The 17,323-nt window shown below is 41.8% G+C and overlaps 1 protein-coding gene across 1 annotated transcript in view; it reads right to left on the bottom strand.

The window, feature by feature from the left end:
- Nucleotides 1-17,323, bottom strand: part of Slc24a3 (solute carrier family 24 member 3) — a 476,343-nt gene that overhangs the window by 386,982 nt on the left and 72,038 nt on the right. The gene's annotated exons all lie outside the window — the stretch shown is intronic.

Below are 17,323 nucleotides of genomic sequence, written 5' to 3' on the forward strand. Positions count from 1 at the left end.
ACTCATGAACTCTGCCTCCAGAGTAGGTGGAATGACAAGCCTGCACCTCCACATCTTGCTTAGCTCATCAGCTTAGGAACACAAGCTACCCATAGGTCTTTCAATGAAATGGAACAGAGTCAGGTGGTTTGAAGAACATTACAACCATCTTATGCCTTGGGAAAGTAAAGGTATCATTAATGTTACAGGGCACCTTCTGAGAAACTTATAAACCTGGGCTATTTTTAAGTGCTGAATTTTAAAGAGAAATAAGGGAAGACATGATTGGTCCCTTTTGGTGATAACTGATTTTAAAACTCTGCTCAGGACAAGAGAGATGGCTCAGCAGTTAAGAGCACTGATTGCTCTTCCAGAGGTCCTGAGTTCAATTCCCAGCAACCACAAGGGGGCTCACAACCATCTGTAATGGGATCTGATGCCCTCTTCTGATGTGTCTGAAGACAGCTACAGTGTACTCATATACATAAAATAAATAAATAAATCTTTTTAAAAAGCCTTTGCTCAGTAAGGCATTGTATTCAGTTTAAATGAGAAACAAAATAGATGCTAACTCAAGACATCAATGGCTGCATCTTGAAGGAGTTTGGAGATACTGTTCCTCACAGCTACCTGTACTTCTATGAAGTACTAGATGTCCTGGTGAATGGAGTTCTCACGTTTTTGTGTATGCAGGAAGTCAGGAGTGGGTATTCTTCTCAGCAGTTACCAGGTCAGAGGATTGGTGACAATGCTGTCCATATCTGGTGGTGACAACACAAAAGGGGAACTTGACACAACAAACAGCCCCTGCTAACACACAGGAACATCCTTTTGACAGCATATTTACACTCAAGTCTCAAAGGATTCATCTCCCTTCCCATAACTTTCAGCCGATGTAGGGACCATACTTTTACTTGTATTATTCTCTGGAGGGTGATCTTGTTAATAGTGAGGAAGACCACCAGCCTAAAATGAAAAGGGTCGGCTTATTCTCTGGCTGCACAACTATATTCAAACCTTACATAGGTTGTTTACCTGTTTGGTCTAAATCTCCTCACTTAAAAATGGTGAGATATGATGGTGAGAATATTAATGCCCATAGATAAGAACAGAAACTAAAACTAACCCTCATATGGATTGCTGGGCTACATGTAAATAAGATATATATCAGGAAAAAATGAGCCAGAGTCTATACATAGAGCTCTGCTCTAACACGAGGGGAGAACCACAGCATGTTAATGTTAATGGAGCAAGATATCATTTACATTAATTTGAAAATGACATCAAAATCAGTTGTCACCTATGCATACATTCACATGAGGTTAAAACATACTAAATACAAGCTAGATGCCTTCAAAACCAGAGGATGGTTTCTTCTTAAGAAAAAGATCTGGGCAATTAAATATAAAGGATAAATTTTGGACTGAAGGATTTTGTTTCTTGAAAGTAGAAAAAGATCAAACACAGAGACCAATCTATAAATCCAAACCCCAAAGCTTTCTGAGCAGCAGAGGATAGAAAGCCACAAAGAGATTAAATACATGACCTCTGATGGCTCAATGAACATAACTTTGTTTCATGCACATATAATTTAAAACATCATATGAAATTACCTTCAGACATGATCAAAACCTGCATATGAACATGAATGAACTGCACCTTTAGCTGTGGTCTCCAACTCCAGACTACTTCATTTTGTATATGCAAATATTTCCCAAATGATCTAAGGTCAGAATCACTTCCAGTCCCAAGGCTCTATTAAATGTCCAAATGTATTAATTCTGAAGTAAAGGCCTGGAAGTTTGTTATATTTCACTAGTGTTTTTTTTTTCTTCTTCTTCAATTAAAAAAAGAAAAACTGCCACACAGCAATGTCACAGATTCACTGATACAACAGTTCATTCTGCAAAGTTTTCTTTCCACATTGACTGGTAAAATCTATATCCTGAGGATGTGACACTGAGCAAAGCAGCCCGGTCCAGGTCTTAGCAGCCACCGGGAAAGGTCAGGATTTGGAGAAATAATACATCTGTCTAAGACGTTCCCTGGCACAGCTTAGCATGGGGCAAGGTGTTGGAAAGGAGTACTTTAGGGATGACTGGGTTGTAAGACCAGCACTGCCAACCTCTCCGCAGGTGCTGTTGGAGTGTGAGACTCTGAGCACGGTACCAGAATTAAGGAGACCCTGTAGGCGGGACACTTAGCACAGCCTGCGCCTTAAGGAGACACTTGGGAAGTGGCTGGTCCCCTTCCTCATCCTTGGACAGAACCCGTGGGCTGGGGTACCACAGGAATGCAGAGTGTGCATCTGAAACAACTGTATCTAAGAATTGTTCCTGGGCTCCATCAGTTTCCAATTCTTCACATGCTGTTCAAACACAGCAGCAGGCTGGTGTTTAAGGACTGAGAAGAACATGGACATTTGGACCTTTGAGTCAGAAGGTGACCAGGACAGTGATGGTGTTGAGGGCAGAAGGTGGGTAGGAAGAGAATGGTATTTAGGGGTGGAGCTTTCCAAACCATGTCACAGTAAAAGGTGGCTGGAGGACAAAAGTGAGGGAAGCCCAAAAGACGAAGAAATTGATGGCTGACTTAAAAGAAATATAAGTGGGAAAGGTTTAAGATGTACTGTACAAACTCAAAATGACACAGAGGCAACTAACTAATGTTGGCTCTTCAAAAGGATGATATTAACAACCCCAGGTGATGGGCAAGAAGTGGCCTTAGCAAAGAGGTAAGGTATGAACTTCCTGTCTCGACAGGTATCCAAGGACATGAAGGTACAGTGTCTCAGGATGCTGCTGCAAAGGTAACTCCAGCATCATCTAGGCTACAGAGCCACAGGGATATTTCACATCTGTGAGCCTTGAGAATTTATGACTCTAATGTATTTGTAGAGTGATCAAACCACTGCAAACGTGTGCCCCTCCTGCCCTGCCTGGGAGTTGCTCCTTAATCCCTTGATGGTAGCTTCTGCCTTTGCAGATTTCCTTTCTCACTTTGAGCCAGTGGAGCGGGCCAGTTCTAGACTGAACACAAGGTGATGTCAGAGAAGAAGACAGTGTAAATGCCTCAGCATGGGTTCATAGAGGGAAGAATTGAAAAATCGGAAGAGATACTAGAGCCTCTGCTTTCTAAGGCCCCAGGTTTGGTTATGGATGTCAAGTTAGTGGGGCTGTAGATATGACTTAGAGACTAAGAGCATGTACTGAAGACCTTAGTCCAGTATCCAGCACCCACATTGGTTTTCTCATAAACACCTGTAACTACAGCTCCAGGGGATCTGGCATACTCTCCTGTCCTCCATAAGCATGCACGAACCCCCAACAACACAAACATATGTTTTAAAAATAAATTAAAGCAAATTTGGTCAGTGGGAACCAGAGTCTGGAGTATGGTAAGTAGAAAACTGTGTATCGTAGCTGCTGTCACCATGGTGATCCTGTCTGTAGAGAGAAAGACAGCAACTGCTTACAGCCAAACACTGAACAGACCATTAATCTAATAATCGGTGTGGTAGAAACCTTATATCTGCCTCTAAGTCACAAACAATGTGAAAAATCTGGAGATTGAGTAATAGGAAGGGCAATGTTACTCCTGTCCCTTCTCCTGTGATGATGACTTCTGGGGAAACAAGAAGTGAACAGTCACTACAACTAAGAGTGACAGGTGATGGGGATCCTTTGTAGGCCATGGAGGTTCCTCAGCTCAGTGGGTGTATGAGTGCATCAGACATTGTGTCTACAGAACAAACCAACCAAGTTGACAGCACCAAAGAACCACTGTCCTGTTTCATTATTCTCTTTTCTGGTTCTGGAAGTACCCGGGGCTCTTCTGCACAACTCCCACACAGTCTGTCTTCTGAAGTTGCTATCAGATAGCCGCCATGGCTGGGTCATCCAGGAAGGGTCTTTACTCACAAGTTTAGTTGTTGAGCCAGCTGGGACTGCTCACTGGAGAACTTGCATGTGGCTTTCCCTGACACCTTGGCTTCCTCCCAGCATGATGGCCAGATTCCAAGATCAACTCATCCCAAGGAAGAGAGTCTAATAGAGGCTACACTGCCTGGAATACTTAGATATAGAAGTTACATAGCCTCTGCCGCATACTACCTACCAGACACAAGTCACAATGGCTAGCTACATTCATGGAGCAGGCTAAGAAGCCTCTGCGTTAGTGGACATAACTGAAAGTACCATGAGGTGCAAGCCCTCCCTAGAGACTGTACTCCAGTTCCTCTAAGGAATGGACACACCCCCTCCTAGCCTGGGGATTCCCTACACTGTTTCAAGCTTTGGACTGAAGAGCATTTGCTAAAATAGGTGTGCTCTGCCTTTGAAAACCTTTAGAAAAAGAAAACTCAACAGAAGAGCTGAACAACAGGAGTACAGAGCTCCTTCCTTAAAACATACCAACTCTCTTTGAAAAATGATTTAGTATGAAAGACAAATTCCATTTCACACAAGGCAGAGCCTGGTGAGAGATTAAAGTGTTGCCTGAAGATATATATCCATTTGCTTTGAACTACTGAGCCAGAAAAGCCTGTGTGTGCCCCTGATATCTCACACCTGCCAAGGGCCAAGAGGTAAGCAGGGTGTCTGCAGCAATACCATGCCACTACCATTGATTCAGTCCTCCAGGAGTCTTCTCTTTGAGTGTATGAAAGTCCTAGGCTCAGGTCCCAAGAACACTTCTAGATATGACTTGCTTACCTTCCTGGATTGCAAAATAAAAATATCTGCTCTGTTGACAGCTAATCCTCTCTTTTCTGACAGAAGAGCCTGGGGTAGGAGTCTCTTGTAGCTTCCATTTCTGCAATTTTGACAAGTTTGGAGCTTCCTTGAAAGTCCTTACACATCTGACACGGAGACAGAGGTGGTAAAAGAAAGAATGGGAAGGTGGGAAATACTTCAGCATTTTCATGAAAGCCTCCCTTCCTTTCACAGACCTGAGTCTGCTGATAATTGTGAGCCTCTGTCAGTGACTGTGCCAACACACTGTGAAAACTAGGAGGGCAAGCCTGAGCTCCTGTTCTTAGTGAGACAAACAAGTAGGCACATTCAGGGGAAGGAGATGGAGCACTATAGAATCTCAAGGATTAGGGTGTGCTTCCCAGGCTACTGGGACATGCATGAAGACGAAAGAAGTAGATCAGCCAATGATTGCTAGAGCCCTACTCACCCTTAGCTCTTGAGAACACACTGGCCCAACTTTCCACCACCAGAACCTTTGTACTCCTTCCCTCAAGGCATAACTATTAAAAGCTGGTCTCCCTCCCTTCTTGGTGGAAGAACCTAAGGTGTGTCTCCTCTGCTCCACCTGTGGACTCTCTTTTATATGGACCTTAATCCCATTTCTGGCTTCTACTTCCTTGTGGGCTAGGATTTCAGCATGTGGATTTAGGAGAGACATAAATATTCAGATGACACCCCATTTCCTCCACTGAGTACTGACATGGATGCCTGTCTTTTGATTGTCACCTAAGTCAGATCACACGAAAAGAGGTGACCTGTGTCTCCCAGACATAGAAGCTACTGACTTCCTATTTTTCTCCACTGCATGTTGCATTTTAACCTCAGACTGCCTTATTAAAATGAATTATTTAATGCTGAATTAGAAATAGCCACATAACTGCTCCTCTCCCTCTGCCAGGAGATTTAATCCAGTGGCGCTGGTTTCAGACAGGATACCTGTCCCTTTGCATAATGATTTTATATTGCTAGCCTAGAAAAGGATAGTTCTTTATGGTGTCCAGACCAAAAAATTTTAGCACCTATTGGTTCAGCTCAGCTGTTCCCAAGGGGACACAATCTCTCAATAGTTATCACTGCAAGTCTACAATTGTATGAAATGCCACAACTTTACATGTTATTTATATGAAAATTTCCATCCCTGATCTCCCCTTTCAATTTTAAGAATCCTGCCTTTATTTTCTCTCAGGCATTTTATTATGGACATTTGCAAACATCTAAGGAGATGGGGAGAATTTTAGAGTGAACAACCACAGACCCAGCATGGAAATGTTGTAGTTTCTATTTTATTTTACCAGTTTTTCGCATGTAGCCAGGCCTGCAGCCTTTCATTTATATGTCATACTTCAGTGTATTTCAAAGCAATTTACAAAAATAGATGTAGTTCCCCCATGTAATTCCTGCATTTGGGAGGCAGAGATTGGAGAATCCAAAATTCAAGGCCAGGTTGCGTTACATATTGAGATCAAACATTAAACAAACTAAAGCTGTACTCCTTCCCATACATAAGATAAATAATATATCACTAAGTAGAGCTCGTTATTCTCTTCTTTTGGAGCTACGTGTACCCACAGAACAAAGTCCGCAAGTCTAAAGTGTACCATCAGTCCATCAGTGAGTTGAAACAACTGTGCATCCAACTATCATGAAGCTAAAGTGCGACGTGATCTCAGAAAGGTTCTTGAATGCAGTTTCTAGAACTCTCCCAGCCCATCTCACCTCCCCACCACACATCAGATTCCCATTACCATAGAACTGTTCATGCTTGTTCTAGAACCATCTGTGTAAGCATGATATAAGGCTTCTTAGAACACAGCCTTTGAGAGTCATCCATATATTGGAGCATAGGTACATTCCTGATTAAATGTACACACATGTAAACATCAGTACATATAGATAGCTCATATACAATGATGAACTCTTTTGGTGAATGGTTTCATATTGGTGGGTTTCTCTCTGGGAAAAGACTGGAAAGTTTTGGTCATTTTTTTGGTCAGATACTTATACTTTTGTAGTATCTGAAAAGTTTATCAAAAAAAAAAAAAAGAAACTTAGCAAAGACCAGGTACCCATGATCATCCCCTTCATATTTCTCCAAGGTTGAAACTGTGAACTCGACTAGGAAGGGAGTGGGGTGAGGGAGACATCTCTGTTGGTTCTTAAGTAATCTGCTAAAATCCCAAAGGATGCTGCATAGGCCTTGCTCCCAGCAGCTTCTATAGCAGAACCACATGGCTATGAACACAGTGGGTCAAACCACTCTGTCTGAGCTCTTAGCTCCCCATCCCAGGACTCACCACAGCTGGATTTCTTTCATCATACCTGGAAAGACAGGGCTAGCAAAAAGCATTTAAGAACCACAGAGAGAGGAAAGAATTCTACAACTGCCTCCACAAAGATACAGATACTTAGATAGAGAAGAAAAACAGGCCCTTGCCTTAAAGTGAGAATTGTGTGTGTTAAGGCCTTCAAATGGAGTAAGATTTTTTTTTTTATTTCCAACAAATTCCGCCCCTGAAAAATCCGTTAGGTATCATTTATTTCTTTATGTCCTCCCGTTTTTTTTTTTTTTTTTTTTTTTTTTTTGTCCCTTTCAAGGTGATTTTTTGTAGGTAATTTATGGTTTTTAAATGACCCATACAAAGATAGCACATAACCACTCCCTTGGCCACCAAGTGCCTCAGCTGACTTTAGGCTCCCCTAGAAGCAGATGCCATGTGAAGGCGCTGGGTGTGTTTATTGAGGTGGTTATCCCAGGCAACACCAGTCGGAATGAGCAAGGAATGAGCAAGGGAAGGGAAGATACCCAAGGCACCATGAATCTGCTTTAGACGTTGCCACCAATAGGGCCTTAGCGACAGCGATAGCTAGGGAGGTTGTTCAGTGATTAGAACCACTTGCTCTTGCAGAGGATACGAGTTCAAGTCTGTAGTCCCATAGGGTGACTCTGCCCACTCATAAACGATAACTCATAACTCAGGACATCCAACACCTTCTTTTGACCTCCACAGGCACCAGCCATGTACTTGATGCCCCCACAGACATCCAAAGTACTCCTACAAATAAAAATGAGATAAATAATTCTTAAGAGAATGTTTGACAAAGAACCCAGCCCTTAACGCCACACAGGGCATCAGAGAGGGAAGGTGACACCTGCAAATCACGGAAGAGTGCCCTCGCCATACCCCAAACCTACTGGACCTCTCCACTTTACTTTCCAGACTCTAGAAATGAGAGCAACACATTTTTCTCCTTTAGAGCCAAGCAGTCTGCAGAGTTTTGTAACAGCAACCAAGTAAGCTAAGAAAAAGGGAAGCAGAGCCATGTGCAGAAAAAGCCCTATGCCATTTGCACCTGCTCACAGCGGTTCCAGTCTTGTGCATCCACTGGGGTTCATTCTGCCCATAGGACCTAGCATACTCCATCTAAAACTCTGACTCGCCATCGACAGTGGTAGCTTTCTGGATTTGCCCAGGGCAAATCAACAAGATTTTGTGGTTTTCTATAAAAGACACATTTAGTGACATATGTTTATACCAATAGGCTGTTCTTGTGCCCTGAACAAATACTTGGGCAGTTAAAGCTATTTCTACTTTATCCTGGATTTTTATATTAATACTTGTCAAATTTACTCTTCTCATGTCCCCAAGTTAAAGAATCAGTAGCATATATAGTAACCACAGTCTTTCATGTGTCACACATTGAGCCCGAGAGTGGGATCTCTTAGACTCTTAACTATGTGTGCTCAGGAAACAGGCATCCATTCAAGGCTGAGCATGTGCTGGGTGCGAAGTTCTTGGTCCTCTTTATAAACTCACTGCTGCGAATCATCTCTACCATGCAGAAGAAGAAGCTGAGTCCCTGAGATGTTAGCTAGCTGGTTTGCATACGTGCAAATGTCAGGATCCTGCCCAGGTTTACAGGACTCAGGCCTGCATCCCTAATTCTACTCAGGAGCTATAAAATGTGACCACCTTTTATCTCCAAATTTCCTTATGACCACAAGACAAAACCACTAACAAATCTAACTTATTCTTGGACTCCCAGACCTCTGCCTCTTCCAGCATGATCTGCTATAGTCAGTGGTCGATAGCCTGCCATGTTTCCTGTCTCACTTCTTTATCCCTAATCCCAATGGTGTGTAGTATCCTAAGGATGAGCTCAGGGTCTCGATAAAAATAGATAAGGCATTATACTGGCATCAAATCATTTTTTGTTTCTAAAAGGGGGCTGCTGATATTTAATTTAAGGCTTTTTATTTTCTTATCATAGAAATGAATGGGATCATATCAGGAAGCTCACAGGCACCCATACAACAAACTAGACATCCTCATATTTAAGTGGGCTTCCTGAAGTGCAGTGTGAGCACTATTTGAAACTTAGGTAAAGCCTAATCCTAAGTAGCCCATACAGGAGCCATTAGCTTACTGGCCACTGGAATCCCACTGCGGGGAGTCTCTGTGTCTGAAATCACATGCTGTATAAGTCAGCTCTGTGTATCCCTTGGGCAGGCAGCCTGAACTGCAGGGAGGCTTTGAGGGAAAAAGCTCAGCCTCATCTTCTTTCAGCCTTAGAACATCACGTTCCATATTGAATGTGTATCAGGGAGAGCTGCTTACACCCTAAGGCCCTGCCCTGGGTTCCATACCTAAGCAGTCTCAGTTTCTGAGTGTAGGGAGGGACATAGACTTCACATCATCTCAAGTGACTCCCAAGAGCTAGACCAAGGGACTTCATGCCTGAGTGTATCAAGCAAGCCCTGGAAAAACTTGTGAAAATCCTGATGTCTGGGTCTTCTTTCAAGAAGTTCTGATCTAACAGGTCTCAAATCTAGCCAAAACGGACCACTTCTGGCAAGCACCCAAGGCCTCCACTGCTTATGATCCCACAGCATCTGAGAAAGAACACTTGGATGAAGGCAAATGGGTGCTCTTTTGGCAATTGAGATTTGCAGGGATGGCTTAAAAGCTGTGTATACACACCAACAAAGCTAGGGGAATCAGCCTATGACGGAGGATATTCTGATCCTCGTTCTAGCCCCTTCTAGTGGTGGATGCCACAGAGGCTCCCTCACACATATAGAGATACTCTGGGTTTATACGTTGACTTGTGCAGAAAGAGAATTTCTGAATGTGAGAGTCCAAAGAATAACAAAGTTACAGAGGAGAGAGGAGTAAGACCCAGAACGCTAGAGACATGAACTAGCATTTGTTCATTGGCTGGGAGGAAGATATGGCCATCACTATTGTAGGCAACATGGGTTCAGCCAAGGAAGTGGTTTAGTGGATCCAAAAGTAGGTGATGTGCACAACTCGGTTCCTGTTCTTATTGTCTCTTCACAAGGTAAGGATGTTGCCCACTGCTCTGGACCTGCCCAAGAGGTAAGCCTTAGTGAAACTGTTCATGTGTCACATAGGCTGTGATACCTGAATCCAACCCTCCATTGAAGCTTCCCTCTCAGGCTCAAAGGAGAAACAAAATCAGAGAGTAATGAGTCCAGGAAAGCAGATGCCACGAATTGAGGAGACAGTCCAGCACAATGGTTCCCAAGTATTTCTAGGGAGTGGAAAGGTGTTCCTGAAATGTGTAACATATTCCCAATTCAAGAACAAAGAAATACAGAAGGACAGGGATTTTTTCATTATGAGTTGAATGGAGGAGACAAGAAAGTAAAAAATCCAGTTCGCAATCCTTCTGACACTGTGGATTATATTAGATATATTTAATATGGCACAGGAATGATGAGGGTCAGGAACAGAGAGGAAGTTAAGAGACTCACTCTTGGCTTAACCTCCTTTCTAGGCCACAGGAGACTTCAGTGTCAGGGTCTAGCACAGAGAAAGTAATAAACATTTCTGTGAAGGACCAGAGAATAATTAATTTTGACTTTGCATACCTTGTAGCCCGCAACTACTCAACTAAACCTTAATAGACAAGAGTAGGCATTGACCACACAAAAATGGATGTGTTTCTTATAAATGTGATGGGTTTCTTATAAAACTTTATGATACAAGGTAGTTAACAGGGCCATATTATCCAAGGGCTCTTGTTTGTTGAGACTGTCTTTAAGGAAAGGGATTTGGAAGAGATTAGAAATAGTAATTCCTTGAATTCTCCTCACAGTTGTGAGCTGGGAATTTGAATTATTTTTTACTTATCAAATGGACATTATAGGCTAGACATCCATAAGCTGGAAGTCTGATCTGAATGAATTTTTTCTAAGGGCCAAACTGTTCCAGTAAGCTAATGAACATGAAATACTCAGAATATACAAACATGCTTTACAAATCTACCCCCAAAAGCCTTATATCAAAGGATGGTTTATCTCCCTTCACGTGTCTTTCAGAAGAATTCCAGACACTACTTACCAGACTAGGTTAGAGAATAGTATATTAAAAAAAAAAATAGAAAGAAAGATCTCAATAACATGCCTTGAAGATCATAAAGGATGTCAAAGGTAAAAGCTGGCCCTTGCCTGGCAGAGACTAAGTGTTTTAAACTTGTGATTACTACAGAGTAGAAAGTCCTCCACTCCCTTTCATTCTGCCTCTTTGGCCTTCCCAAATCAGAAGTCTCCTGAATAATCCCTCTATCTGTTGTCTTCTTGTTGCTCAATCTGTGAGAGTGATATGTCTTGCTGACCTGAAAATTTCTAGTCACTCGTCAAGCAAACTTAATACTGTGGCCATGTTCTAATGAGTCTGTAGGACACCCAGAATTTGAACAGAGATGACCAATCCTGCTATGCCCAATCTCCATGGTTTGAATCCTCAATGTGAAGAAACGTGGGGCCTTGGAATCCACATTTGGTGATACAAAAACTCCTAGGCAATAGGACCAGAATGTCATGGACCACTTCTTATAACAAAGCCAATTTGGGAGCAGAAATCTGCTTGAAAAAGAAATTTGGGGCTGGTGGAAGGCCTCAAATCTATTATAGCAGATATTAGCCCTTCCAAGTAATTCAGCAGAAAAGTTTGACACAAATTAAAAAGTATATCACATTAGTTTCTAATTTTCTCCATGTAGCAACATGAACAGCTGTTATTTTTTTAATCATTAAGAAAACTGCAGCCTCAATGCTAGAGAGATGGCTCAGTGGAACAAGAGTTTGTTGCATAAGCATTAGGACCTGGATTTGAATCCCCAGCACCAATGTAAGAGCCAGGCATAGTCAACCTGTACACCCATCACTGAGAGTAGAGAGAGGAGGAGCCTGGAGAATTCTCTGGCAAGCTAATCTGGTAAAAATGGCTTCCAGTTGAGCAAGAGAATATGGGAGAGTGATAGGGACACACACACACACACACACACACACACACACACACACACAGAGAGAGAGGGGGGGGCAAATGCATCTACAAAGAGAAGTTAAAGTTGTTTAACCTTGAGCAATAATTTATAGATTTTTCAGCCTTTAAATTTCATATTTTTCTGGGTTCAATACCAGCAATGATAACACTGAGGTAGTTACAACTGATTGTTCCTAATGTTTTTCATGTATTTGATAGAAATATATTCAATGTGATTTTTATAATTTTTATCTGTACAACCTTACTTTTACAAGGTAGCTGCAAGAAAAGCATAAGCTTGCATTTGAGTCAGCATTAAGTTCCTCTTTGTCCAAAGTAGGTAATGTGAAGGTCAGGTTATCTGTGCACATCTGCGCAGTGTGTATCTATGAGGGGGAGCCCCACTTGGCTTCTAAGTCCCATCACCTTTGGGTTGGTTGTTTATTCCCATCTGAATATTGATCTTTCATATAAAGGATTACAAACTGAGGCTTTTCAGGCTTCATACATTGGTCATATCAGTCCTGGATTAAACTAGTCAACTCTGATGTTACTGTTTAAATTCCTAAACAGACGGATCTTGGTATGCCTTTCTTGTTGTCTCCCACCATACCTACTCCGTGAACCCACTTTATCTTATTTCTTCTGGTCCCTATCTGCCCAATTCCCACTTACCTCCTAGGTTATATAGTTTCTGATCAGTCCATAAACCATTGATCTCTTGACACATTCCCTTAAGACAGTCTCTTGCCAACCTCAGCTTAGTCTTGCAACACAGGTCCAGGTATCTTTCTTTCCTCCACAGACCTTAGACCCAACTAAGCAAAGAGACAGAGTGAGCCATGAGCTGTTCCTCTGTCTGAAAGGCCTCACACCAAAGCCTGTCACTTCAGTTATTTTTCTCCTTCCAAAGTTTGTTTGAGAGAGGTGCCCTAAGAAGAGACCCATTTCTACAAAATATCAAAGAACTGAGAACATAGGGAAGTTTCTGGAGGCATACTGCAAAGTGTATAAATAAAGTGTACACAGAGTTATTATAAAGAATGCACTTCTCCTGCCGTTGCCCACCACCCTCAAGATTACATTTAGCTAACTTAATTTTCTGTGGATCAAATTTATTCAAAGTGAAATTTCTCTTAATAGATCATCTGAGTAAACAATTTCAAGTGTTATTTGCCAAAAACGCAATATGTTTCCAGACTGCAGATGAAATCGGCAGTGTCAGGCTAAGAAAACAGCCTCAAAAATTCACAGAGAGCTGGAACAATTGCCTGAAAAAAATAGGAGCCTGGAGGTCAGTCTTTTTACTCAGTTCTAGAGGGGAAAAATGATAGGTTTCCACTAAAACCAGGGGTGACTAAATATGCCATTTTGTAAAAACCAAAAATGCCTAAAATAATATATTCATAAAGTAGCAAGTATCATATAAAGAGTAAGACACCCCTATGTTGAAAGGCCAGTCCCATGTAACACTGCTGTTTCATAAGAGGTCATGTACTTTGCTTCTTCTGGCTTGCATATGGGGTGTTCTAGGCTACTGACCTTTGAGGAGAAGGAAAGATAAGCTGAGGAAGAAGAGGAGGAGGGGGAGAGGTGAGGAAGGGGTGGGGGAGGAGGGAAAGGGAAAAGAAGGTCGAGATGAGTTGGAACTGTGCAAATGCAAGGAAGCTATTAGGAGAAGCAGGAGGCTGACTTGGAGTCAAAGTTTTGTTGAGTCTTTATTCTTCAAATTTCTCTGAATTAGTGGGTTTGTGTAATGGAAGGGATGAAAGCCAGAGTTCTATTTCACAGCTGAAGACATGAACCTCTGAGACACAAAGCAGCTCCGTAACACCAGGGGGGAAGTAAATGCCCCAATTCTACCTCCAGATTCTGAATCTATAGACTTCCTCTAACAGCATCTAAAACAGGGTCTCCAAGGACACAGTCTTGGGACTGAAAACCGTGACAACATAAGCGGTAACGGACTGTGCTTTGGGACAAATGTTACATTAACTCCTGCCTATGACCTTGACACCACGGCTCACATGGCTACAGTTCAACTGGCACCCAGCATGCCCAAGTGTCTATACAAACAATCACCCCTCCATGCACAGAGGGAACCCGGGTCCATCGTCTCTATCAATGCAGGGGCACTGCTGGCATCACAAATAGGAAGGGAAAGAGTCCAGAAACCACAGGCTCCCTTCTTAGCCCCTGCATTAAGACTTCTGAGAGCAGAAACCACTGTATTCAGCCAGCACAATGATATTCACTGTGTTCAGAACCTCTTAAAGGAAACTGGACAATGATGAGTGAATGGACCTGCCACAGCTCACTCCAGCGAAAGTCATACATAGAGATGAAGGCAGCAGAGTCTTGTTCTGACCTACAGTTTCATTTCCCTTGGTTTCCCGCAGTCAACCATGGTCCAAAAACATTAAATGGAAAATTCCAGACATGAGCAATGCATAACTTTTACATAACTTTTATTATAGTATATTGATATAATTGCTCATTTTATTAGCAGTCATTATTATTCATTCCCATTAAAGATTATTGTAGTATGTGTATATAAGAAATACACACACACACACACACACACATACATATTACAGCAGGGCTCAGTGTTCTCTGTGGTTTCAGACATCCACTAGGGGTCTTCAGACATACCCCCATGGAATGGGAGTTGAGGGCACTAGTAAAGTAATAACATTAAATCACAGCCTTACCTGTGATTTGGCTTTTAATTTTTCTCTCATACATCTATCTCTTTATCTTGGGAAGACACTGAGCCAGGTAGGTCATGAATGTCTGGCATGTTTTGATCACATCACTACTAGTGGTCAGCAGAGATGATGGTGTTTATGACCATCTTCAAAGCTTGTATAACAGATCATGGTACTTGCTCCTCACAGTTCAGCTGACCAGCTGCTCATCTCTGGACCACTAGAGAGTGTGAGTGGTTGACAGACTGAGACTGGCCATATTTGGTGGAGAGTGGCTATGGACTTGTGACTCTATGAATCTTGCATCATGACTCACCTGAAATGGACACAGGGACACCTTCCAGCAGACACAGATTGTTTGAAGTCAACTCTTAATATACAACTATCATACAAGGGGCCCTAAACTGTACACACTTTATGACTTCAGTACCAACTCTCACTTGTGAAAGGTCAGAATGACTGTGATAATTTCTAAGGAGCTGATGGGTTAAGAGAATCTGATTATATTGCCCAAAGTCCATAGGTTCCAAGCAAGAATTCAAACTTATGTGTGACTCCAAGATCTAGGTTAGGAGGTTAGAAATGGAGATCACAGATACACACATCCATCCTTCATTCTTGAGCTGTCTGAAAGTGAATTAGTATGACAGAAAATATGTCCAGAGACCATTGGAAGTTTTAGATCAGCCTGTCCAATAATCTTTTCTATGCTGATAAACATGATGCAGGACTTGTGCTGCCCAGCTATAACAGCTGCCAATCACATACAGAAATTGAATATCTGACAGATAGATGATACAAATGAGCAACTGGAGCATCTGCATGTTTTATGTTACTTTGATTCATTTGATTTAATTTTAATGAATTTTATGTGCATGAGTATTTTTATCTACATGTACACCTCTATACCATAGATAGTTCTGATACATGCAAAGACCAGAGGAAGGCACTGAATTTCCAGAACTAGAGTTATAGGCAGGTGAGTGGTGGGAATTAAAACCATGGTCCTCTAGAAGAATAACCCGCAGTCTTCATCACTGAGCTATCTCACTGTCCCTATTCATCTGATTTGAATTGTCATTGAATGGTATCATCCAAGGTGCAGTTAGAGACATTTTACAACAGCAGCATTCAGGAAAGGGCATGGTCCCCACAGTTTGGAGAAGGAGGGGTTCTTGAAGAATGCAAGTCCCAATAAGCTATAATGTGAATAGGACTCTCTGCCTTATACCAATTTGCTCATTTTACCTATACTTTGGTTTTGAGTCAAGGTTTCAAATTGAATCCTAGTCCTTTTTAGTCTACAGTTGACTAAAGTAAGAGTGTCAATTCTGGCACCTTTGCAACCATTATTTTTAAGGTTTTGTTAACATATTAATCGTACCTAGTAGTGGGTTTAATAATGACATTTCCATACATGCATATCATAGTCTTCTCTGTACAGTGTGCTTGAGCTCTCTTTCACTGCTACCTATCCACCTTCATCCTAAAACCTTTCATCTCTTCTTCTCTGTACCCTCCTTTAGCAACTCCACTAGATGATAAGCTATGTTTGTTTGTTCTATCAACCCAGAAATTTTATTGCTACCCATGAAGTCGAATCATTTCTTCCATTGGAATGGTTTTCAATGTACCTGAAGTTTCTGCACCTATCTCTGTAAGGAAGTGATTGCTAATAGAGTGATCTATGCAACTAACAGCAAGGCTGACTACTTTCTTCCCATGAAAAAAGCCATACCAGCAGGAAGTAGAATCACCCCATTTCTACCTATCCTGCATTTAGACAAACTCACTGAAAAGCATTCACCACCATGTCTCCTTTAAGTCCACTCTTTGCACCCCAAAGGTAAAGGTGAGATTTCCAGTACTATGATTCCTGTCTCCCTACATCACACTTACCATTTGCCTATTAATTGAAGAAATGCATTGGAAAACCGTATGACTACCAGACAAGATCACCAACAGAGTCCACAGAGTAGAACCTCCACATTCCCTCTCCTGTGTGTTCAGGCCAGCCCTTGATATGTCTGTGCTTCTGAGGTTATCCAACAACTCTCCACTCAACAGGGGAATTCAAACCCTTCATGGACATTTTCATTTATAATTAAATGTAGCTCCTAAATACTTAACTGACTTTTGAAAATGGTCTTTGTGAACTAATGATAATAGCATACAGTAACCACAAGCCCCGCTAATTGAGGACCATAGTTCATATAATATTTTGATGGTAGACATACAAGTATCTAGTCTTCATTCTTTCCATTTCTGTTTAAGAAATTATTACTAAGATGGTAAGGAAAGGTCCTTCTACTCATCTTTCCAAAAAGGAGTAGACACACGTGACTAAAACACTTTTCATATCAAAAAATCTAAGGTCTTTGGGAAGATGCTGACAACTGTTTATCCACACTAAAGATGAGTCAGGTCTTTAGATGCAGGATCTTCAAATTGTTAGACTCAAATGTGAGTTTTTGATACACCGTAAACATCTTTAAAATATGTCCAGATTGAAACTTAGAGAAGAGATATGTCATCTAGCTCATCCTCAGCTATAACTGAAGAACATGGAAGCCGTTGTGAGGACATGACCATC

The sequence above is a fragment of the Mus caroli genome, unplaced genomic scaffold (genome assembly GCF_978045245.1).
Source record: "Mus caroli unplaced genomic scaffold, Mus_caroli_1 scaffold_2, whole genome shotgun sequence".
Taxonomy (NCBI): domain Eukaryota; kingdom Metazoa; phylum Chordata; class Mammalia; order Rodentia; family Muridae; genus Mus; species Mus caroli.